This window comes from Anomalospiza imberbis, chromosome W (assembly GCF_031753505.1).
Source record: "Anomalospiza imberbis isolate Cuckoo-Finch-1a 21T00152 chromosome W, ASM3175350v1, whole genome shotgun sequence".
Lineage (NCBI taxonomy): Eukaryota > Metazoa > Chordata > Aves > Passeriformes > Viduidae > Anomalospiza > Anomalospiza imberbis.
In genome coordinates this window covers 984,991-1,010,974 of record NC_089720.1, presented here as the reverse complement: position 1 = coordinate 1,010,974, position 25,984 = coordinate 984,991, and positions in this window count along the sequence as shown.

The following is a 25,984-nucleotide window of genomic DNA, read 5'->3' as shown; positions in this document are numbered from 1 at the left end:
TATACTGTGGTACACCTTTACATAATTTCTAACTGCGCCACACACTTATTTCTTACTGCGCCATAGGCTTCAAGGCCTCTCCGAGGCCCATATCTGAGGTCTAGGCTGGGGTAGCTCAACCTTCACTCTAAATATATAGATCGTGACCTATTTCTCTCAGAAATTCTTCAATGGGGAAGTTAACAGAATTCCAGTGTGGCAAAAGGAAAAGTGGCAAGAAATTTTAAATATAGCAAGTCAAGGGAACTTTGCAATGAGGTGGGTAGCCTCTCACCAGGCTGATGGAAATCCAGCAGGGGAGTGGAACAATAAACTGATGAGTTAGCAAGACTGGGTCCCCTAAAAATGGAAAAATTCACAGAGGACTGGGATCACTTATTAGAATGGCTGCCCGTAAAAAGACAGCACACAGGTGCAAAGGATTTGTACAAAGAAGCTCTTGCTCAGGGTTGGCCTGTCACCAGGGAAATGTGTAAAACATGCATATCAGCCTGTGAGCAGTGTCGCAGGTGACTGAAAAGACACCCACTAGAAGATGACCCTCTGCACTTAAGAAAAGGGAAAGGCTTATGGGACACATGGCAGGTAGATTACATCGGTCCCTTCAAGAAATCAGGTGGTAAACATTTTGTGTTAGTAGGAGTGGATATTATATCTGGATTAGTCCAAGCTGGAGCTTTTAACAGAGCTACAGGAGATAATACTGTTAAAGCATTGCAGGGGTGGTTTGGAACTTGCCCAAAACCACAGGAAATTCAATCTGATAATGGCTCCCACTTTACTGCTAAAGTTGTACAAGAATGGGCAAAGGATGAAGGAAAAAAATGGACTTTTCACACCCCTTACTACCCCCTAGCTAACCAGATCTGGAAAGAACTAATGGTCTCCTTAAATGACTCCTCAAACCACAGGAGGGTAATTGGGATCTTTGGTTAAGGGAAGCTGTGAAAGGTGTGAATGATAGATGGAGGGTAAACGGCTGTCCTAAAGTCACTGCTTTTGGCCCTAAAACCCCTAGCATTATCCCCGCGTTAAGGGGACCTGATGATCCTAAAAATCCAGCACATTACCCTGGACAACCTGTTTTAGTGGACCTCCCTACTGTAGGGGAAGTACCACTAGTGCTGAAAACCCCTCTGAATAAATATGCATGGGTAGCTTCCGATGCTCTAGGGAAAGAACATCGGATAAATACCCACTGCATAATTCCATCATTTTAATTTCCTGCCTCTTGGTGGCAGACTTTGTTGTGTTTACTTTTTACAGAAGAACTCAGAGGGACATGAAGTCCTGATAAACCATGATAATTCTAGTGATACTCCTCTGCATCCTACCACAACACCATGGCCAAAACTTGGCTGAGTGGCCATGGTCTGAAGCTACCATCAGGTACACCAGTGCTCTGGGACTCTACCCCAGGGACCGCAGCCCAAACCTTGTGACCGTAGTACTGCACGACTCCAAAGCTTACCACCCAAGTGACTGGGGTTGGGACCATAAAGACTGGGCAAGGGTGTTAACTGGAACAATAGGTGAAGTAATTAAGGTAGGATGTAGAAAAGTAGAAAAATCTCTTTACGAGAAAGCTTCTACTATTGCAATTGCTGGAAATTTGCTAGAACCAAATGTAACAAGCAATTTACACCCCAACATCACAGCAAAGCTTTGCCCTACAACAGTGTGGACTTGTGACAAACATGCTCCCCTCATACTTTGTTGTCGTCAGAAGAATGTAGGTAACTATCCTTTAGATCCCAACAACAACAACGTTGAAATTACAAAGCTTTGCCGAAACGAATCCACTGACTGCTGGTACAACTTTACTTTAACTAAACCAACCTATGTAACATGTAATTGGCAAAATGACCAGGCAGATCAGTCAGGTTTGAGAGGTTTGACTTATCGGTTTAAAATAAATGCTGTTGCAAAACCCATACTAACTGCAGTAATTACATACCATGGTGTAAGCACCCCTTTAGTGTTGGATGACAGAAATAATGTTTTCCCTCCTTTTATGGTAGCATGGGGTGATGATGTTATAATAATATGTAAATTAATCACTGAATCCCTTGCTGAACCTGTACACAGTTACAGCACTGGACCCCATGGTCGTGTTTTGCTTTGTGAGACTTATAATCAGAATTGTTGGTTAAACCTGATGTACAATTTTCCCATAGGATCATGTGTGGCAAAAACAGTACTAAATACTGGGGACAACTGGATGTTAATGTTGTGACACTTACCACACAACCACCGGTTATGCTTAGCCCAAAAATTTTTGAAATTCGACCATATATAATCAGGAAAACAGGTCAACAACAAATATTGTTTAATCCGGCATGGTGTCTTAAACAAGTCAAATTGCTGATGCAAAATAATGTCTCTGAAATTAAACCATCTTGTTCACCTTTTTTGCAAACTTCTTTTCAGGGCTTGACGACCTGGTGGCGACAGCAGAACCCTTCTAAAAGACGGATGCTAAGAGACATAACCGGTGCTGTGGGAACAGGATTGGGAATTCTAAATAGTATTGATTTAGAGGTATTAATGAACAAATTGGCTACCACCACTAGAGATTTGACTAAATTGCAACAACCACTACAGTCATCCTTATCAGCTTTGGGAACTCAATAGTGGTTGCTATCAAACATATTACCAAATTGGGAAAAGGTAAATGTGAATGACCACAAATTGATAATTGATGCACTTGGTGCTACACAAAACAACATTTCCTTGGCCCTCAGCTGTATCCAGGCACAACTGTGGATGCAGTCAGTTGCTGCCTCAATTATAAGAGAAGGTGAAGAAGGCACTTTCCCTACTGAAATTCGGAAAACAGTTTGGAACAGTGCCACTGACTTTGAAAGAGATTTCCAATCCTGGTGGAATTTAGTGAATTTTACCTATGACCCAAGAACAAACACAGCCACAGCCTTTGTATTAACCATATGTAATGCTTCAGTGCATACAATTTTCCCTATCATTACATTAGGACTGAATCATGATGGCGCTATTCTCTATCCTTTCGAGCATAGAATATGGGCCCATCAAATCAGGGAGAATTGGTAAACTGTTAATTTAGAATCTTGTATTGTCCGGGAACAACAGGGATTTATTTGTGAAAGTAATGCAATTATAGCCCAAGACATTTGTTTAGACAAAGACCAGAATATTTGTCACTTTGAAATTCATCCTAACAAGACTTCTGAAACAGTCCTTGTATATACTGGCAATGGTTGTGCATGCTTTAGAACTATTTGTGATTTAGTACTTGCAGAAAACGTAGTAGTGAATACTAAAAATCATTCAAATTTTTGTGTTTGCAACTTTACCAAAATCACAGGATGTGATTTTTCTTTTGAAGCCCCAGTTACTTCTCATTACCTTTTACAATTCAATTACACACAGATTCATAAACTATTGCCTACTCACATTGGGATGAAACTCACTCTGGTAAAGCAATTATTGCTTCACCAGGATTTAATTGAAATTTTAGGAAAAACCAAGAAAAACAGACAGAAAACCCTGGTAACTGTTCATCACAATGTGAAGGAAATACATTGGGTTTTGGAAAGAGTAAAGAGAGATGATGAATATAGGTGGTGAAATACTCTTTTTGGGTGGTCACCTGAAACATTTACCCCTGCAGCCCCCTGGAGTTACAAGGCTAGCCCAGATCTGAGAGAGCTTTGGGGGAAACATTTCAGGGTTAAGGCAAAAGATTCCAAAAGAGGCTCTAACCCTCAATGAGGTCCAAGACATTTATTCCATGGGAGGAAGAGGGAAAGAGAGTGAACAATGGAAGAGTATGGACTCTTCTACTCTCCTGCTCAGGAAATGACAATTGGCTCCCAGCCAACTGGGTTCAGAAAGGATGGAAGTGTTAAACTATCATGGTTCCAGCTACAGGGGTCTCTGGGGGGGGGGGGGGGGGGAACCATTCCCCAGAGCAATGCAACACCTCCCTCTTTTTTGTTTAACAAGGTTACAAGAAAAACATCAGGTTCATTTTGACACTGAGTGTGGGTTTTTCCCACCACCTACAACTGGTAGGGAAATCAGATTGCTTTAGGTTTGCCAACTCTATGTGGCTGACTTCTGAGGTAGCAGGTATGAGACCTTTGATAGCTTTGAAAATCAAACAACGTAGGATCCCGAACATTATAGTTACAAGGAAAAGAATAACAAGAAATGACACAATTGTTTTAACTACAGAAGTCCACCACCCTGTGAATCCCCAGCCCTTGAACAGTTCTTTGACCCAATCCTCTGATTCTTGCTTCATTTGTCCGATCATGTTGTTCATTCTTCGAAGGGCAGCATGGATGTTTGGAGCTTTTGCAGTAAGGTTCATGCAACAGAGTCCTTCAAATTCCTGGCATTCATGTCCATGCAGTAACAAAAGGAAATCTATAGCAGCGCGGTAAAGCAGGGACTAATAAAGAAAAAAGGTGAGCTGGACAGCAACAAATGCAGATCCGAACCAATGTGGCTAATCATATGCTCTCCATTTATTGTTTATAGACAGTAGTTTATATACACTTCCAGATAGTTTACAATTGTGAGCACACTCTCATTGGCAAGCAAACATTGTTTGTCCATGTCTTAAGGTGGCTAAAGTTTCACACTGCAGACCTATACTAATTCACCCCTGGATAGCTCAGTTCACGGTGGTACACCTTAACATAATTTCTGACTGTGCCACAAACTTATTCTTAACTGCGCCATAGGCTTCAAGGCCTCACCGAGGCCCATATCTGAGGCCTAGGCTGGGGTAGCTCAACCTTCACTCTAAACATATAAATCATGAACATACAGATCGTGACCTCTTTCTCTCAGAAATTCTTCTACAATTCCCCCTTTTACTTTTTGAGCTACCCAAACTGATTCAAAGGCGTCGCTAGTTACTTTCCATACACATTGTAATAAACACGGTATAAAGACTAAAAGAAGTATAATAGTAATAAAAATTATAATACCAAAACGAACTAATTTTATGAACCATCCAGTGAAACATAAATAATTTAGCCAGTTGGCAAACGGAGAGGTTACAACAAGTTTCTTCATATTGTCCTTCAGTTGTGTTAATTGTTTATAGATTGATCGAGAGTGGTCAGACAAATTCATGCAGCACATGCCTTCAAATTCTTCACACCCATGTCCTTGTGCTAAAAGAAGAAAATCAATGGCAGCTCTGTTTTGCAGAACTGCATGACGAATGTCATCCACATCAGCAGCAAGCTCACTTAACATGTTAGATGTGATATTAATTTGCTCTGAGGTCCAGCAGGCTAGGGCTCTCAAATGTGTGAGAGCTGGTGCTGACGCAACCCCGGGGGCAAAAATTGAGGATAGTACTACAGAGGCGTGCCCCCAAAGTGATACATGGTCATTACAATGGGGTTCTAGTTGGAGAGCACTTTGTTTGGTCCGTCGAGGCTTCTGGGGCAATCTTATAACTTGATGGATGGTGGGAGCAAACAGAGTTAATTTACCAAGGTAACATGGGCTTCCCATAGCTTTGTGAGGCACTGCAGACCAGGCTCGAATCCCACAAATGAGGAAAGTTCCTGGTGGTAGTTTTCTTGCCACACCTTTTGATGGTATCACGGATTGTGTCTGATTATTACAATGTTCTGAATAGTTATAATATAATTGGGATCTGGGAGACAACCAAGTGTTGCCATCATGTGGCTGATGTCCTTTTTGTGTTAATTTCATAGCATGAGGTCCAAATATCAAACAGTTATTTCCTGGGACAGAGCCAAAAAGATCGAATTCTTGGGGTGGGATACTAATAAATTTAAGATTTTGCACAACTGCAACAGCTTGCACTCCCAGAACACCTTTTGGGTCTATTTTGGTTTGGGTCCAATTTTTGAATTCTGCCATGGAACCCAGTGGAATTCCAATTAAACAAGTATGAAAAGGACTAGATGGTGTGTTTAAAGACAGGCAGACCAAATCCTGCCCCATTTGATTGGACCACGTGACTCACATGTTTTGTCTCTTGTCGACATCAAGGATTCCAGATACTTTAGTTACAAAGACACTACTTAACAAAAACACTGTGACCCACCACATATTTTTCCCGTTTGTGATTGCTCTGTTTAACATGAAAGAAACAAACTTACTTCTAAACTTAATTCTAAATACAAACTATAAATTATACTAAACTTAATATTATACTGATAATTATCTAACTTAATTTCTAATACTCAAAAAAATTAATTTTCATCAGAACTGGACTTGCCATGGGATGTTCCAGGTAAATCGTTGTCATCAGTGTTGTTATCATGGTTTGTCGGAATCTCTGCCTATGGACACGCATGGGTGAATTTGCTCGGTACCCAAACTGGACCAGTACCTGTTGAGACACACATATAACCTCTACCATTAAACAACACAGGACTTGGCCCTTGCCATTCACCTGTTTGCATGTCCTTGTGATACACATAAAGTCCTGGAATTGCTTGTGGTCTTCTCTCTTTCACTGCTCGATGGTGTATCACCACCGCAGGTTCTTCTCGACCTTCTGCTAAACACAAGTAATTTAGGGTAAACAATACTTTCAACAATCAATTAGATACATCAATCTCATCATTCTGCTTTTTTTTTTTTTCTAGATATTCTTTCAGAGTACGATTTGCACTCTCCACAATAGCTTGACCTGTTGAGGAGTGAGGGATCCCTGTGGTATGTTTCACCCCCCACTTCTGCATAAATGTGGCAATTTGTTGACTGACATAAGATGGAGCATTGTCAGTCTTAATTTCTACAGGTACACCCATAACTGCAAAGCAGGCAAATAAATGTCTTTTTACATGCAGAGCCATTCCCCTGTATGTGCTGTTGCCCAAATGAACTTTGAGTAGGTATCTACAGTGACATGGACATATTTCAGCCTACCAAACTCTGGAACATGAGTGACATCCATCTGCCACAATTCTAAAGCTTTCAGTTCCCTTGGATTCATGCCCAGTCCGAGGCCAGGCCCATAATGACTACATTGAGGGCAGGCACGGACAATTCGTTGAGCATCATTCAGGGGGATCTGAAATTGTCGGTGCATGGCTCTTGCACTGAGCAGGTAAAAACACCCATTCATGCAGAATCGTTGCTGAACCAGGTTGGGACTCCCCCTTTTTGTTTTGCCATTGAAAAACAATTGCAAGTGGACAGGCGTCCCTGTTGAAGAGGAACAGTGGCAACTTCAACCAGGTTAAAAATATTTTTTTTTTTTTTTTTGCAACTCAAATCAGGGCTCTTTGTTGATCAGAGGTACAAACTCGAGTGCTGTTGGCATCAATGCCATGGAGCCAAGGCAGAAATGGTTGTAGATCATCATCAGTAATTCCTTGATAAAGCAGCTGCAATTATGTGTCCTTGCTGTTGCATCGGGTCCTGAATGGCTGTGGTGAATGCTGCAGTTTGATTGCTTTGTTCTGCCCTTGTGGCTCTGACAAGCATCTCGTCGACTGGACAGCCTTGAGGAAGGGTGGCTAAAAGAGTTCTCGCGTGTGAGTTAGCATTTTCAAAAGCAAGTGAGCGAAACAAGTGATCTCTAACATCTGCTGGTAAATCAGGGGTATCTTTCAAAGCAGCTGACAACCTGTCAATGAACTGTCCATATAGTTCTGTGGTTCCTTGCTTTATGGTTGTATAAGGTGCTGGCTTTTTCTTATCTGGTACTGAAAGCAAAGCCTGTTGTGCCAGCTGTTGTGACAATCGATGCATTTAAATTGGGTGAGTTGTACTCTGTTTGTCACATATGGTCCATGCCCAGTCAGCATATCTGGCTGGATTCCATACAAAGGATCTCCCACAACTGCATGTTTGTTGGCTTCCTCAATGACCAGCCTTCTCCATTCCCTTTCAAACATAAGAAACTGTGAAGGTGTCAGCAACAAGGATGTAATGCTAGATGAATTGGCAGGACAAAGAACATCTGCTGTAAGTATATACTGAATTATATTCCTTGCAGCCTCTGATCTGATACCATAATTTGTGACTGTCTGTTTGGCTGACTGGAGAATTTTCCATTCGCGCGGCTCCCAGGTAGCATTCTGGTCTCTTACAATGACAGGACAGGCTAACGATTTGGCAGCGTCTCAGTCCCCATCTAAAATAGCATTTTTCACCACTGAAGCCCACCGGGACCGTATTGGATTTTGCAAAACAGCTGGTAATGTCAATTGTTGCTGAGAAGAAGAGTTCTCTAATCGAGTCGACTGAGCTGAGAGGTTGGCAAGCTGGGCTATATTTTGCTGTAAAGTATTTGTTTTTGGTGTCTTATGGTGTGATCACCTCCTGTTATGATTATTAAAATTGGGAGGGTCTGAATCTGATTCATCTGTGTCAGAGTTTGATGGAAGTGGGCAGTGTTGGGCAACCTCTGTGTGATGTGAACGGGCTGCTGCGGGCTGTACCGCTATTGTCTGTGTTGCTGCTTCTGCTGTCCCGCCGCCGGGCCAGGTCCGAAACCGCCCCCTGTGTGTGGGTCTCTGCCGGCAGCGCTGGCTGCGGGGTGGGCCCCCCCCGCGCGTGTGCGGCTGCGGCGGTGGCTGCGCCTCCTGGGGGGTGCAGGGGCGGCGCCGCCTCGCTCCAGTCGCCGCCCTGGTCTCCTCCCTGGTCTCCGCCCCAGTGTTCCGTCACCTGAGCCAGGAGTGGGGCGGCTGACTCACTTCCTGTTGCCCCTCATTCTGCCTGGCAGCCGGCTGAGTCACTTCCGCCTGGGCCACTACTTCCTGCATGGACGCGCTGACTGGAGCCCTTTGTCCGCGCATCAGCCCCATATTATGAACACCAAAAAATTTCTCGACCTGAGATTGATGGGTCTCACTCCCTGATTGGGGTGGCCCGGAAAGGTGGTAAAGTCTCTCCTCCAACCTGTGCCTTCAAAGAAAGACTCAGTAGTCTTCAGTCGCCCGGTCTCAAGATAGTTTATTGTATGTTCTCTAAAAGATTTTTCTCCCTGAACTGCTGCGGTCCACTCAGCAGTCAGGCAAAGGCACACTCCGACACCCAGGGGGCTGGTGCCTTCTTTTATATCATATATTACATATTAAATATTTATAGTTTTTCCCCAATGCCTATCACCTATATTGAATAGTGACTTTCTACTCTAAACCAATCTGTGAATGTCAACATCACCAAGAACATGGAGGTTAGGAAGAAGAAAGAAAGAAGACAGGGCATGCCCAAATCCCTCCATCTTAGAACTTCTGACCCCCATGTACAAAACTCAGACCCCTCTGTACAAGCCCTAAAACCCCCCTGTACAGCACTCAAAAACTCTTCCTCTCACTTTGTGACTACTTCTACTATAATATCTAAACTTTTGTGATTTCTTGTTCTTCCTGCAAGGTTGGTAAATTGTTCCATGGATCAAGTTCAAAGCCGCAGGGGTCTGTGGCTGCATTCCAGGGTCTCAAATGCTTCTGATCTGGACCCGGAACATCCAAGAGTGTCCAAGGGACATTCTGGGTTCCGACATGAGATGGCTTCGGAATCTCTGTTTTTTCAACCACGGGTCCCTCAAACGCTTGAATTGCCACCTCGGCTGCTCTCCTTCCGGCGGACATACTTTGCAAGGTTTGTAAAACTTCTTTGCAACTGCCCCGAACTCTAACACAGTTTTTTTGTCCCTTCCGCCCTCCATGGCCGAATTCCAAAGCAGCTGCCCTAGTTCTTGCCACTCTGTCTCGCTAAAGAGGAGTGAGGGCTTCTGCAATTTGCGCTTATTTCTCGCCCATAGGGCTAATTGCTCTAAATCAGTGTCCTTTATCTTTTCCCCTCTCTTTGAAAGGATATAAACCAGAAGTCGCAGAGCCACGTCCCAATCTGTATCCATTCTGAGTGCCTTTCACTATCTCGGCTCGCGGCTTACCTTCCAACCACTGTGGGGCGCTCCGTATCTTCCAAATGACACAGCCGTGTCACCGCTCCAGCCACCCTGCCCCGTCTCATCCACCTCCGCCGCACAGCTGTCCACCTCGGTGCGCGGGCAATGCGTGAACCCCAGAGGCTACCAGCAATTTCCTGTTGTGAATAAGCAAAAAAACCGATCTGGAAACCTTTCTCAGGAGGCTTCAGTGCTCTGGCATCCCAATCCCAGGTGCTTTTAAAAGCAATTTGGGATCTGAGCCCCCCGTCGCACCCTCCTACAATCGATTTGGGAGCCGTTTCTTGTCACTATCATAGAAGTGACAGTCATTATTAATTCAACGACTTTTTGAAACTCATCGGAGACTTTCTGTCCCTGTTCACAGGCGCCACGTAAAGCAGGGACTAATAAAGAAAAAAGGTGAGCTGGACAGGAACAAACGCAGATCCGAACCAATGTGGCTAATCATACGCTCTCCATTTATTGTTTATAGACAGTAGTTTATATACACTTCCAGATAGTTTACAATTGTGAGCACACTCTCATTGGCAAGCAAACATTGTTTGTCCATGTCTTAAGGTGGCTAAAGTTTCACACTGCAGACCTATACTAATTCACCCCTGGATAGCTCAGTTCACGGTGGTACACCTTAACATAATTTCTAACTGCGCCACAAACTTATTCTTAACTGCGCCATAGGCTTCAAGGCCTCACCGAGGCCCATATCTGAGGCCTAGGCTGGGGTAGCTCAACCTTCACTCTAAACATATAAATCATGAACATACAGATCGTGACCTCTTTCTCTCAGAAATTCTTCTACAGCGCGGTTTTGAAGTGTGGCCTGTCTGATAATTTCCTCGTCTTCTAGGAGAGAGCTGATGGCGGTAGATGTCAAGTTTGCCTGTTTGACCACCCAGCACTCTAGATGGCCCAATTCACCTAGAGCTTTGACTGCTGCAACCCATGGTAGGAACAGGGACATAGCAACTCATTTTGACTTAGCCCAATGAAAAATTTCTGAATTACAATTTGGGTCCAAATTGTCCGCCCTCCTCTTTTGAATTTTGTTTGCCGATTTTTTTTTTTGTGAGTCCATTCACCAATTAAAGTTTGGTTGGGTGTCAATACGGACAACCGCCCTATGGTACATGGCCCTCCTAAAAGCCGAGACGGAATTACTGCCAATGCCCGATCCCCACAAATCAAGAGCAATCCCTTAGGGAGGCTTTTGGGACTTGAGTGAGATGGGTTGTCTGCCCCAATATGGCTTCTATTATGACACCACCGCTTTGCAGTAAACTCCCCACGATATTGTCTTATGATGTCATACTTGTTAGTGCTAGAAGGTTTTGGGAGGACGGAAAAATGTATGCAGTAAGATGCAGGGGAAGAACCCAATAGCTCTAACTCTTTCTGAACAGTTCAGAAAATTGATAGTAAACATGGCTTTGCAGAGCTTCTGCTGCGGAGACATCCACACAGTTTAGCTGCTCTTTCTATCCAAGACCTGCTTGAGCGTCTGGTGTGCACACTCAACCACAGCTTGATCTGTGAGGGAGTGAGGGATGCCAGCTTTATGTTCCACTCCCCACTGCTGTACAAATTCCAGGAACTCCATGGACGCATACGCTGGGCCGTTATCAGTTTTGATTGTTTTTGGGATCGCCAACACTGAAAAAGCTTGCACTAGGTGCTATTTGGCATGTACAGCCCTTTATCCTGCATGGGCAGAGGCATACACTGCACCTGAGTATGTGTCAATGCTTACATGAACATATTTGAGGCAACCAAAACTAGGAATGTGTGTGATGTCTGTCTGCCACACTTCACAGCTGCCAAGGCCCCGGGGGTTAACCCCCATGCCCATCGATGGCATGGCCTGGAGCTGGCATTTGGGACAGGTGGCCACAATGGCTCGAGCCTGACTCCGTGTTAGCTCGAACTGCTGGATCAGACCAGGCACATTTTGATGGTAATGTTGGTGACTCAGCTATGCCTGTTGGAAGACGTCAGGGAGACGTGCTTTTTCAACTGGTGCAGTAAGGGAGTCTGCTTGGCGATTCCCCTCTGCAATCTCACCTGGCAAATCAGTGTGTGACCTCACATGCATCACAAAAATCGGATGCTCTTGGTGGGAAATCAAATAAATTAGCTTTGAAAGCAATCTGAAGAGATGTTCATTCTCTATTTCTCTGAGCACGGCCTGCTCCACTCTGGACACTACCCCCGCCACATAGGCAGAGCCTATTACCAAATTAATTGGTTCTGAGAACCTCTCAAAAGCTCTTATCACTGCAGCCAATTCAGCCACTTGGGGGATCCCACCACAAACTCAACATCAGCTTCCCAATGCTGAGTCTGTGGATTTTTCCAAGTCATCACCGACTTGTGGGAAGCCCCTGATGCATCCGTGAACACTGTGAGAGCCTTGAGTGGTCTCCAACTTCTCCTGAGGAATGAAGTGGAATTCCTCATTGAACAACTTGTGAGATGGGGTATTGACTGATATTTGTCCCCTGTAGCTGTCCAGAGATAACTGGACACTGGCATTGCTCTGGAGCAAATGCTCAAACATCCCTTTGGTCAATGTCTCAGGAGAGTTCTTTCCCTCCTCAGAAAGTCTGACCGGAAGGTGAATACATGCAAAGTCACAACCCGCCAATTCACACAATCTCACCCTGGCCTTCTGAATCAGCTGAGCTATTAACTCTTGTGGCTCAGTGATGGTCTTGTATCTTTGATGGGAGAGGAAGACCCACTCTATAATCAAGAGTGAATCCTTCTGCCCCTCGATCCATTGGAAAATCAAACCATGTAAATGTGGCAACTTTCCTAGAACAATGAAATGGAATGACACGTTTGGTCACACCAATGAGCCTGCCTCTCTGACAAGGCCTTCTGTACCTTTTCTATTGCCGCCTTTGCCTCTGGGGTCAGTTCCCTGGGAGAGGCCAGCCCCCTCTCCCCCCTCAATAACTTAAAGAGAGGGTCTAGATCCTCATTTCTGAGGCCTAGCCAGGGTCTTACCCAATTCAAAGACCCACACAAGGAGTGGAGATCTGCTAGTGTTTTGGGATTGCAATCAATTTCCAATTTCTGCAGAACAATGGTCCTGGCAGTGATTTCCAAAACCAGGTATTTCCAAGGTGGCATCCTTTGAACTTTATCTTCCTGCAACTGAAATCCAGCAGAGGTTAAAACCTTGACCACTAGGTCAAGCATGTGTTGGAGTATAGAGTCATTGGGGGCACACACAAGCACATCATCCATGTAGTGAAGGATGATGGCATCCTTTCTCTCCCTGCGTACCAGAGACAGTAATGAGGCTACACATTGTTGGCATATGAAAGGACTCGATTTAAGACCCTGAGGCAAGACCTTCCAGTGATAGTGCTTCATTGGGGCTTCCCGATTGATGGTGGGAACCGAGAATGCAAACCGTGGGGCATCTTCAGGGTGCAATGGAATTTGGAAGAAACAGTCCTTGATATCTAGGACAGCCAATTGCCAATCTCGAGGGAGCATTGTTGGACTAGGCATCCCTGGTTGGAGTGGTCCCATGTCCTCTATAATTCTGTTTATTTCTCGGAGATCATGGACCAACCTCCACTTGTCCTTTCCTGGTTTCTTTATTACAAAGACTGGGAAATTCCAAGGGCTATCTGTCTCTTCTACATGTCCTTGAGCCAATTGCTCCTCCATGAGCTCCTCAAGCGCCTTGAGCTTCTCTTTACTCAAAGGCCACTGTGCTGCCCACCTTGGGGTGCTATCCAACCACTTTAACTTGTGGGTAGGGCGCTCCACAGTGGCTATTTCCAAAAATCCTGGGGTGTCTTAGGAATGACCAATTTGACTCCCCACTGGGACATAATGTCTCTCCCCCACAGGGGGGCCTTATAGTCTGCAACGAATGGATGAACACTTGCCAATTTTCCATCGGGTCCCTCAATTTGCACAATGCTTTTTGAAATCTTTGCCAATGTGGTTCCTCTTATGCCCTGAAGTTTGCCAGCCTCAGGTTGCAATTCCCACTGTGGTGGCCACATGGTCTTAGGTATTGCCATGATATCTGCGCCCATGTCTAGAACCCCCTCCACATGGAGGCGCTCTGACCCACAGGCTAGACTGCATGCCATTGAGGGTTTATTCTCTCCCACCACCTCTGCCCAGTAGACTTCTGGTGATTTTCCTTCTGCTGTGATTTCTGCTGGAACAGGAATGGCCTGGGCAAAAATTTGCCCCTTTTCTAGGTAAAATGGTGGGTGCATGCAGCGTGCCAACAACATAAGGCCTGTTATCTTTCCCTTAGTGGTCATGGGAGCTACCTCAGCCTCCAAGGGTGTGTGTGCTGTGTCCCCAATAACAAAATACTCACTGTCCAGTCCCTTGTGGTAAACCGTCAGGTCCTGTGAGGTGTTTGACAGGTCCGCTATAATCACTTCCCAATCAGTAGATCTGAAATGAAAACCTTTGGTAGTCACCAGCCGAAATCGGCCTAGTGGCTGCCAAACCTTGTTAGTTGAACATTTGACTTTTTTTTTTCCCACCCCCCCACCCCCCCCCCGTGGGTCCTGTCCTCCCCCTTTTTTGTTGAGAAAGAGGCGTTTGCCCATGTGGGTCCCGCTATATTTATATCTTTGCACGTGATTGTATTAACAGCGGGCACATGCTGTAAATTCAGGTTTTTTTGTTTGTTGAACTTTTCCTGTTTCTGGTTTAGGGGGCAGGTTCTGGCGAAATGTCCTGGTTTCTTGCAACGGAGGCAGATGATGTGCTGCAGCTGGTCTGATGACATTGGTTGCCTCCTTGGACCTGGTACCGCAGCTGCTGCAGGCTGTGGGTATGGCGATCCTGTATGTCTGTCAGGAGTACCAAACAGTTCTGCTTTCCTGGTACTAGCTTCTATCATCTGTGAGAGACTAGGTGATCGGTCAAGGGGGAGGCTGAGAATAATTCTACGACAGGTCTCATTAGCATTCCTCTGAGCCATTTCTTCAATCTCTCCTGCTCAGGAAATGACAATTGGCTCCCAGCCAACTGGGTCCAGAAAGGAAGGAAGGGTTAAACTACCATGGTTCCAGCTACAGGGGTCTCTGGGGGGGGGGGGGGGGGGGGGAACCATTCCCCACAGCAATGCAACAGTCACCTACTGCTACAGGTGTCCTGAACAAATTGTGTCATCCCATCATTGTTCTTTTGATTTTGGTTTCTATTGGATTTATTTTATTGGCAAACCTACACATCATGAATTGGAAAATGATGAAATGGTTGGCAAAATTGAACAATTTAGTCAATACCCCATCTACTGTAGACACTCCCAGGGTTATTGACACAAGGTGAATACATTAAAATAAACAATCGGCCCTTGTGAAAAGATTTTGATTGTGTTATAACTTTTAATTAAAATTGATTATTTATGTTCTAATTTTTTCATTTAAAATTGATTATTTGTAATTGTTAGGAAATTGTAAGTATATTTTTAATTGGAAAATTGATTCTTTGTTTTTGTTTTCCTTTTTCCTTATTTCTTTCCCTTATCTTTTTTCCTTATTTTCTTTTTTTTTCTAATTTTCTGTCTCTTTTTTTCAGGATATGTTATTACCACAGTGACGAGTCCTGAAGATTTCAGAACAGTGCTACAGATGGAGCTCTCTCGACGATGATAGTGAGTGACAGGGTGGTGTAAAAGACGGTCCAAAGTTTCCTTCATCTGCCTCACAACAATCGCAAGGACCCTGAAGACCTCTAACAGGAGTTCTGGCCTAGCCGAGGTAGATGCTTACCAAGTGACTGTTTGCAGGTGCACTCACTGTGCTTCTACAGAACGTTGCATTCCAGCAGGTTGTGACAAGTGGTGGCTTGTACCTGCATGCCTGCACCTGCTTCACAGACCAAGGGTGTCTTCACAATGGCCCATCAATCTTCCCTGCCTTCTGGCCAGATGCCACTCGCTTTGGCTAAAGACTATATAAACTGTAACTTTTTGAGAAGACTTTGGTAAACCCCCACGGACGACGACAAATCCATGTGGCTGGACCATTGAGGACCTCATCTCAACGGTGGTAGCTGTAATCCCCCATCCTCTCTTTTCTCTCTATTCTTTATTTTCTTTTCTGTCCCCTCTATCGCATTTGCTGTTGGTACCAAAAATAAAGGTGCCTTTGTTGTGATTAAAATGATGGTCCCCTGCTGTTTGCGTTTTTTCACTTTTGGGATTGGTTAACGAACCATCACGACACCCCGCTCCTCTAAGTGACAAGGGCCACGCAGGTCTGGAGTGGGGCTTCCTCTGTTGCTGAGAGGTGGTTTCTGAGAACGTTGAGCAAGTGTGTTGCTTGTGCTTGAGGTCCACGCATGTCCGGAATGGGGCTTCCTCTGTTCCTGAGTGGCTGTTTGTGAGAATTCTGAGCAGGTTTGTTGCTTGTGCCTGAGGGTCACGAGGTTTGGGGCAGGGCTTCCTCCATTGCTGAGAGATTGTTTGGGAGAACGCTGAGCCAGTGTGTTGCTTGTGCTTGATGGTCATGTGTTTTGGGACGAGGCTTCCTCTGTTGCTGAGAGGTTGTTTGTGGGAATGCTGAGCAGGTATGTGTCTTTTACTTGAGGGTCATAAGGTTTGGGGCGGGGCTTCCTCAGTCACTGTGTGCTTATTTTTGGGAACACTGAGCAGGTGTGTGGCTTGTGCTTGAGGGCCACAGAGTTCCAGAGTGGGGCTTCCCCCATTTCTGGCAGGTTGTCTGTGTGAACTCTGAGCAGGTGGTTTGCATGTGCTTGAGGGCCATACAGGTCCAGAGTGGGGCTTCCTCCATTGCTGTGTGGCTTTCGTGGGAACACTGACAAGGGGTGTTGCTTCTGCTTGACAGTCACAATATTTCGCCTGGGGCTTCCTCCATCACTGAGTTGTTATTTTTCAGAACGCTGAGCAGGTGTGTTGCTTGTGCTTGTGGGCCACGCAGATCCAGAGTGGGGCTTCCTCTGTTGCTGAGTGGCTGTTTGTGAGAATGCTGAGCAGGTGTGTTGCATTTGGTTGAGGGCCAAGCAGGTCCAGTGTGGGGCTTCCTGCATTAATTTGTTCAAAGAACCAACAGTCTCAGCCTGTCAACAGTCCTTTTCCAGAATCAATGGAAGGATGGAATACTCACTCCCCACTCGGTGAGAGGCCATCTGATTGATGGTCATCATCTTGATCATCATTCTGAGGTTGCCTGTTGGCCACATTCTGGTTTTGGTGTCGCATGTCAGGGTGGATACACCTCTCAGGTACCCATCGTACTCCAATATCTGTGGAAACGCATGTATAGCCGTGGCCCCAAGCGATAAGGTCACATGGGCCCTCCCATTTATTAGTGGCTAGGTCCCGTATACAGACTTCTGCTCGAGGCAGGTGCGTCTCACCTGAAGAATGCAATGCGAGAGAATTATTTAAAATGACAAGATTCTTTGAATTCTGTGGCACTGTGAGGTGGTTGATTTGATTTGTCCAGGCATCCCCCTTTTTGTTTTGTTTTGTTTTGCACGTGGAAGGCACCATAAAGGCAAACCTTGGTTTGTCATCAGGTGGGTGAGGGCATACCAGGCTGCAATGCCCCCATGCTTTCTGTCACCACATCAGTATTCTGGAGGCCCTATAAGAGCTTCCATTTCCCAGCCTTTATCACAAAGACGGGAGTATTCCAGGGACTAGCAGAGGGCTCAATGTGTCCCTGTTGACAAAGGGTGACCAATTTCTTCTGTCAGGGGCCACTGATGAACCCAAATGGGTTTGTCCACCAGCCACCATAAAGGCAGCGTAGGATATCTTTTGCCCTTCAATGCAGTGGCCTCAATTAAAAATCTATCCCAATTTGCACTCCCCAGGCAGCCAATACATCCCGCCCCCAGAGATTGATCCAAGATGGAATGACATAAGGTCAAACTGCAGCCGTTTGCCCATTTGCATTGCTGCTCAGCATAAACCGTTGGCTCATCCAGGTACATGCTGCACCCCCCACCCTTACGATTGCCGACCCCATGGGATCCGAAGGCCACATAAGAGGCCACGCAGAGAGGGAGATGACTGTCACATACACCCCTGTATCAGTCAAACATTGACTCTCAATCATCGGCAGGCAGGCACCCAGTAGGGTCAGGGTACACACCATCTGGGATCGCTGAGCAGAAATGTCTACAGACCAGAGGGCTTGTGGCAGTTCCGTGGATCCGAAGCCACCACCCCCATGAGTCTGCTGGTCAGTTCTGGGGACACATGACTGAAAAGGCACAAGTTGAGCAATCTGAGTCCCTGCCGGAATAGTGACGGGGGGGAGGGCGTGAAACTGTAGCACAAATCTGACCTGAAAAGTCAGTCAATGACTTCTGGGTGAATAAAGATTCCTTGGTGGGTAGCACTAGATTTCCCCACAAGCAGCGTGCCCAGTCCCTGTCCCAAAGGTCCGAACACATCCAAAGGAACTTTAAGTTCACGAGAGGATTCTAAGATGACCACGTCGGCAGTACATACATCCACGCCGGCCGACCCATGGGTGATGCCTCCAAGCTGACTGGGCAGACTTGAGCCAGCGCCATGCTCTGAGGAATCACTTGTGTCAGGGCGCAATTCCCCTGTGCACTCATTGTCCCATTTCCAGGCCCTACCAAAGGCGGGCCATTGGCATGAAATTTAGCCTTTCATTGGTTTGAGTAATGACCTGCCCTCAGGCATCTAGAGTACAAGAAGGTGGCTCCTGGCCCTGTTGGTTTGCTTGTGCCTTGCTTTCTCTTGCCCTTATTTTTGCTCTTCTTCTGTTGTCTGTCCCCTAAGGGTACCTGGCCTGGCTGTGAAGCAACCGCCAGGGCAGACACCTTGTGGTCTACAGAACCCATCTTGGCACATTCATTGACCATGTCCACCAGCATCGGGTCGCCTGGAAGAGCATCTCTGATCTTCCAGCACTCACTGTTCGAGTTGACCCAAGCCAGCTGCTGGTATAAAATCCACCTCAAGGCATCATCCTCAACCTGTTTCTCCAGGACAGCTGTAAGCCTCTCAGCAAATAGCAAAAAAGGCTCACCCGCACCTTGAACTATCGTTGTAAACTGTGGCCTGGGGGACATCGTCTCAATAGTTTTCAACAATGCATTAAATCCTACCCTTTGCCACTCCTCAAGAACAGCAGAGTCCCAGGTAGCCTGAAAATCAGGATTGGAAAAGGCCTGCTCTCCGAAGAAAGCATCCACCCCCACACCATAGGCAAAAGCCTGTTGCTTGCTGACAGCTTTGCAGCAGCCTGCACCCAGTTGTCCAAAAAAAACTCATATTGCACAGGCTGAAACAGTGCCTGAGCAATATGCTTGATATCAAATGGAGCAAGCAGGTCTGAGTTTATCACCCTGAGAGCCTGCATAACTTGCACAGAGGCAAGGCCATATTTCACAACCTTGTCCTGCAAATCCTGGATCACCCGCCAGGCAATGACATCATGCTTGTTGGTGTATCCTGAATTTGGGACAGGTTTATACACGGGAAGAGCTTGCACCTGGCCTTGTGGCAGAACATGGTTCTCCTGAACCACCTGTGTTCCCCCCACAGATGCTGTATAAGCTGTCTGACTGACATCCGTGGCCCCTCCCCCCAGAGCAAGTGTGGTGTCAGCTGCACACTGTGGCCTTCCCACCCCATTGGACTGATCCCCATACCAATCTTCTGAAGCTCACATCCTAACAGCATCCCAAAAGCTGGGATTGTTCTTGGAGCGCACGGTCACCCGAAAGGGAGGCAAAGTCCAAAGATTTCCCACGGACAGTGATTCTGCCCATTGGTGCCAGCATTACGCCACCAGGGCATGCCCCCACTGGGGGGCTGGCCACTGTCATTCATCACTGTCGCTGTCCCCATCCAGGGGTGGGGAGGACAGCCTGCGGGCAGCAGGGGGTGGTGGGTTGGCCAAAGGCTCTGAAGTCGAATGTCCGACTGCTGTCCACGAAACTGAAGAGAGGGTTGCAAGCCCAGATGCATGGGGGCTGGCCGCCAGCTGTGCTGCAGCTGGAGGCTCAGCCACCGACAGCACGGTCGGAGGCGTAGTGGTGAGCGGTGCAGCCGCGGCCGGCGGCACTACTGCCACTGCCGCAGGCTGCAATGGAGAAGGTGTAAAAGACATTAAGTCAGCCAAGCCAGCCGCCGCACTGGGAAGGAGAGGACGCAGATGCTCTGCAACCAAAGACGGGGGAACAAAAGGAGACACTGCCCCTGCTGTGTGATTCACCGTTTGGAGAGATGGTACTGATGCTGAGGTCACGGTCGCTGTCATCTGCATAGGTGCCATGGAAAAGGAGGGGGAAACTGGCCGGGTGCGTGACATCGGCTGGAACAAACACTCACTGGCAGGCATCGATGATGGGCGCGGCCGGTACAGCTGCACAAGCTCTGTCGCTGACAGCAAGGGAGCTGATGGAGCGGCCAGTGTTGTGGTGACCACCAATGGTGAAGCAGACCCTGCCCCCAACCATGATGTGGGGGAAAAATCTTGAAATGGCCGCCACAGCAATCTGCTGGCCGCCTGTCGCAGAAAGGAGGAGAACGGACCCGCCGGTGACAAAGGGGCCAAAAGCGGCACAGGTCGAGAAGTGCCGCCACCCAGGCGCTGCCAAGACATGGCTATCGTTCTCGGCAGCATCAATGTTGCGAAAGGAGGAGACGGCGACCTCCCAGAGACATAGGGATCGGGACTTGTGGGCGGAACATAATGTCCAGACTAGAGAAAGGTTCCGCGGAGAGATCCCATGCCTCCTGCCAGCCTGCACGGAGCCGGGGAAAAACTGGCAGTCGCCCAATCTGGCCAACGTCCCGCCCGGGGCGCTGCCGCCACCTTCGTCTTCTGAACTCCTCACCTCCAACCCACCATCTGGGGTTGGGATGGCATGGAACAGACATCTTCACACAGCCATGAGCCGAGGCACCGCAAAATCCCCTCCAAAAACCTCCTCAGCGAGCCGGTAGCCCAATGCCTCCCACAGGATCGGACTAAAACCAATGTCCATACCCACTGGGAAATCATGAGCCCTGGCCCATGTTAATAAATTGCAGAGGAAATCATCCGACATAGAGAGTCCCGTAAAGGAAATCAGGTCCCTCCACACAGAAACAACCGTGTCCTCTTCTTTAGAAGCAGGATTCCCCATCTCAGAAACACTGGCACCCAACCTCAGCAAAGTACAAACTGTCCGCTGTGCTGGGAAACTCCGTCCCCGCACATTGTTTTAAGTTGTCAGGGCAAAACTGCAGTCCCAGTCCCTTCCAGGCAGGCGCGGGGAGAAGTCGTTACCTCTCCAGGAAAACAGAGGGTGTCTGGACGTGGGCGTACCACACGGGAACTGGGGGGCCGCAGAGGGTTTTCAGCAGGGGTCCCGAGCGATCCACGAGGAGCCGATCGGTGCAATTCACGTCGGGGTCACCAGACGTCGCTATTGAGTAAGAAAGTGGCATGGACTCCAAGAAAGCCGGTTTGCACAACAGCAAATTTAATGCAAAAAATCTCCTCTTTATAGACTGACTCGACACATTCTACCTGATTGGCTAATTAACAAAAACACTTTTCTCACAAAAAAATCCTTGAGAAGAACAGAAAAACAAAGAGTAGAAAAACAGCACCTGCAGGTTGTTTACAATAACAAGCTATCATGATTTTTGTACAACTCCCTAAAAGTCTCACGAGTCTGCTGTGAGAAAACTTACCTCGTTTTCTCGCTCCCTGACCAGGCTGTCGCATCCACTGTTGTGCTTGAAGGAAACAAGTTTTGGGGCGGGACTTCCTCTGTTCTGAGAGGCTGTTTGTGAGAATGCTGAGCAGTTATGTTTTGCTTGTGCTCTAGGGGCACGCAGTTCCAGATTGGGGCCTCCTCCATTGCTGAGAGGCTGTTTGTGAGAATGCTGAGCAGATGTGTTACTTGTGCTTGAGGGCCACGCAGGTCCAAAGTGGGGCTTCCTGCGTTACTGAGTGCCTGTTTGGGAGAACATTGAGCAGGTTGGTTACTTGTGCTTGAAGGTCACGAGGTTTGGGGCGGGCCTTTCTTCGTTGCTGCTAGGCTGCCTGTGAGAATGCTGAGCAGGTGTGTTGCTTGTTCTTAATGATCATGAGGTTTGGGTCAAGGTTTCCTCTGTCACTGAGTTGTTATTCTTGGGAACACTCAGCATGTGTGTTGCTTGTGCTTGAGGGCCATGCGGGTCTGATGTTGGGCTTCCTCTGTTTCTGAGAGGCTAGTTGTGAGAACGTTCAGCAGGTTTTGGGTGAGGCTTCCTCTGTCACTGAGTGGTTATTTGTGGGAACCTTGGGTTGGTGTGTTGCTTGAACCTGAAAGTCACAGTGGTCTGGAGTGAGGCTTCCTCTGTTGCTGAGAAGACTGAGCATGTGTGTTGTGTGTGATTGAGGGTCATGAGGTTTGGGCTGGGGCTTCCTCCGTTGCTGAGTGGCTGTTTGTGAGAAAGCTGAGTAGGTGCATTGCTTTTGCTTGCAGGCCACGCAGGTTCGTAGTGGGGCTTCCTCCGTTACTGAGAAAATGTTTATTAGAATGCTGAGCTGGTGTGTTTCTTGTGCTCGAGAGCCACGCAGGTCCAGAGCTGGGCTTCCTTGGTTGCTGAGTGGCTGTTTGTGAGAATGCTGAGTGGGTGTGTTGCTTGTTCTTGAGGGCCATGCACGTCCGGAGTGGGGCTTCCTCCCTTGCTGAGTGGCTGTTTGTGAGAAAGCTGAGGACGTGTGTTTCTTGTGTTTAGGTTCACACAGGTCCAGAGCTGGGCTTCCTCCATTGCTGAGTGCCTTTTTGTGGGAACCCTGAGGAGGTGTGTTGTTTGTGCTTGAGTGTCACACGGTTTGGGGCGGGGCTTCCTCTGTTGCTGAGAGACTGTTTGTGAGAATGCTGCGCAGGTGTGCTGCTTGTGCTTCAGGGCCATGCAGGTCCAGAGTGGGGCTTGCTCGCTTGCTATGAAGCTGTTTGTGAGAACACTGAGCAGTTGTGTTGCTTGTGCTTGATGGTAGAAATGTTTGGGGTGGGGCTTCCTCCATCACTGAGTGGTTACTTGTGAGAATGCTGAGCAGGTGTGTTCCTTGTGCTTGAGGATCACGAGTTTTGGGGCGGAGCTTCCTTCTTCTCTGAGTAGCTTTCTGATTAAAAGAGCCCTCTTGGGTGAGCGGCGACTCAGAGCGCGGTGAACAGGAGCGGGCTCTGCAGGCATTGCACAGCAGTTTGCGGGGCAGTTTGCGCAGGCAGAGCAAGCTGGCAGGGTTGCAGGGTTTCTTGCTAGTAAAGTTTCCTTTGTGTTGTACACAGTGTTTCTCTTGGTTGGTAGGTTTTAGCATTTCTGGTCGTAACGGTTTGGACACGATCAAAAACTGTAGTTAGTACTAGTGTATGTAATCAGATGGAACCCTCCAAAAAGGATGCATCTGTCCTGACCCATTTCTGTGCAAAGTGTTTGAGCTTATCAGTGGTTTCAGGGGATGTTGCGGTGGAAACCTTCCTGCGGTTTGAACAGGTGAACGATCTCCTTTCACTGGTGGCGGAGCTTAGAGAGGAAGTTGAAAGACTAAGGAGTATCAGGGAAAGTGAAAGGGGAATACATTGGTGGAGTTCAGCCCTTCCATCCTTGAGGGAAGCCCACCAAGATTTAGAGGACTCCCTTGCCTCTCACTGTCAGACAATAGAAGGACACCTGGCAGATGAAGGGTAGTGGAAGTGGGTACCTACTTCAGGAGGTAATAATAAAAATACCTCCTGACTCCCACTCCCCAGCCAGGCGCTACTTCAGAATTGGTATGAATCCCTGGATTTGGAGAGATAACCAGATAATTTAGAAGAAAATTATCTACACAGTGAGCCTCCCAATCATGATTCATCTATGAAAGGATTACCACCTCTAACATCAAAAAGGAAAGAAGGGTAATTGTGGTGGGTGACGCCCTTATGAGGGGAACAGAGGGCCCCATATGAAACAGGGACCAAAAATAAAAAGGTGAGCTGGACAGGAACAAACGCAGATCCAAACCAATATGGTTAATCCGACGTTCTCCCTTTATTGTTTACAGACAGTAGTTTTTATACACTTCTAGACATTTTACAATTGTGAGCACACTCTCATTGGCAAGCAAACATTTTTTGTCCTTGTCTTAAGGTGGCTAAAGTTTCACACTGCAGACCTATACTAATTCATACCTGGATAGCTCAGTACACTGTGTTATACCTTAACATAATTTCTGACTGCGCCACAAACTTATTCTTAACTGTGCCACAGGCTTCAAGGCCTCTCCGAGGCCCACGTCTGAGGCCTAGGCTGGGGTAGCTCAACCTTCACTTTAAACATATAAATCACGCACATCCAGATCGTGACCCATTTCTCTCAGAAATTCCTCTACACCCATATGTTGATGAGACCCACCCCACAGAGAAGTCCGCTGCCTCCCTGGGACCCGGGTATGGGATATTACTGAGACACTTCCTGGGCTGATTCAGCTTTCTGATTAATACCCACTGCTGATACTCCAGGCTGGCAGTGATGAAATTGAAAAGAGGAGTGTCAGGGCAATTAAAAGGGACTTTAGGGCACTGGGGCAAGTAGTTGATAGGACAGGGGTACAGGTAGTCTTTTCCTCAGTCCCTTTGGTGGCTGAGAAAAACGGTGAAAGGAATAGGAGAGCTCACATTATTAATAAGTGGCTCAAGGGTTGGTGGCGTCGGCAGAATTTTGGATTCTTTGATCATGGGACAACTTTTACGGCACATGGGCTACTAGAACCAGATGGGCTCCATCTCTCTGTTAAGGGTAGAAAGTTTTTAGCTTGTGAACTGGCGGAACTTGTTGAGAGGGCTTTAAACTAGGTTTGAAGGGGGAAGGGGATGTAGCTGGGCTCTTTGGAAGCAAGCCCAAAGGTGGCAAGCCTGAGTTAGGAGTGATATCAGCAGCCCAGCTGAGGTGCATGTATACCAATGCATGCAACATGGGCAACAAATAAGAAGAGCTGGAGCCATGGTGCAGCAGCAGAGCTATGATGCAATTGCCATCACAGAAATGTGGTGGGATGACTCACATGCCTGGAGTGCTGCACTGGATGGCTACAAGCTCTTCAGGAGAGATAGGAAAGGGAGAAGAGGTGGAGGGGTGGCCCTTTATATTAGGGAGGCTTTGGATGCCATAAATATTGAAACTAATGATGATGAAGTTGAATGCCTATGGGTAAGGATTAGAGGGAAGGCCAATAAGGCTGGCATCCTACTGGGAGTCTGTTATCATCCACCCAACCAGGATGAAGTGGTGGACAATTCATTCCATAAACAGCTAGAGAATGTTTCTGGATCATCAGCCCTTGTTCTTGCTGGCAATTTCAACTTGCCAGACACTTGTTGGGAACTCAATACAGCTGAGAAAAAGGCAGTCCAGGAAATTTTTAGAGTTTGTGGAGGACAACTTTTTGTCACAGCTGGTGGGTGAGCCCACCAGGGGAGGGACTATGCTATATCTTATTTGCAAATAGAGATGGATTGGTGGGAGATGTGGTGGTTGGAGGACGCTTGGGGCATAGTGATCATGAAATTATGAAATTCTCAATATTTGGTGAAGGCAAGAGGAACATTAATAAGACTTTTACATTGGACTTTCAGAGGGCAGACTTTGGCTTATTCAGGAGACTTATTCAGAGAGTTCCTTGGGAAGTAATCCTTAAAAATAAAGGAGTTCAGGAAGGGTGGGCATGCCTCAAAATGGAGATCTTGAGGGCACAGGAACAGACTGTCCCTGTGTGTCGAAAGACAAGTCGACAAGGCAAACGTCCAGCCTGGATGGGCAAGGAGATTTTGGAGGAATTCAAGAATAAAAAAAGGATGTATTATCTTTGGAAGGTGTGTCAGGTTTCTCAGATAGTATTTAAGAGGGCTGCTAGAGTATGTAGAAAAAAAAAATTAGGGAGGCTAAAGCTCAGTTTGAACTTAATATGGTGACTTCTGTAAAGGATAATAAAAAAAGTTTTTATAAATATATTAATGGTAAAAGGAAGGGTTAGACTGACCTTTGTTCTTTACTAGATGCAGAAGCAAACTTCGTTACTGCAGATGAGGAGAAGGCAGAGGTTCTTAATGCCT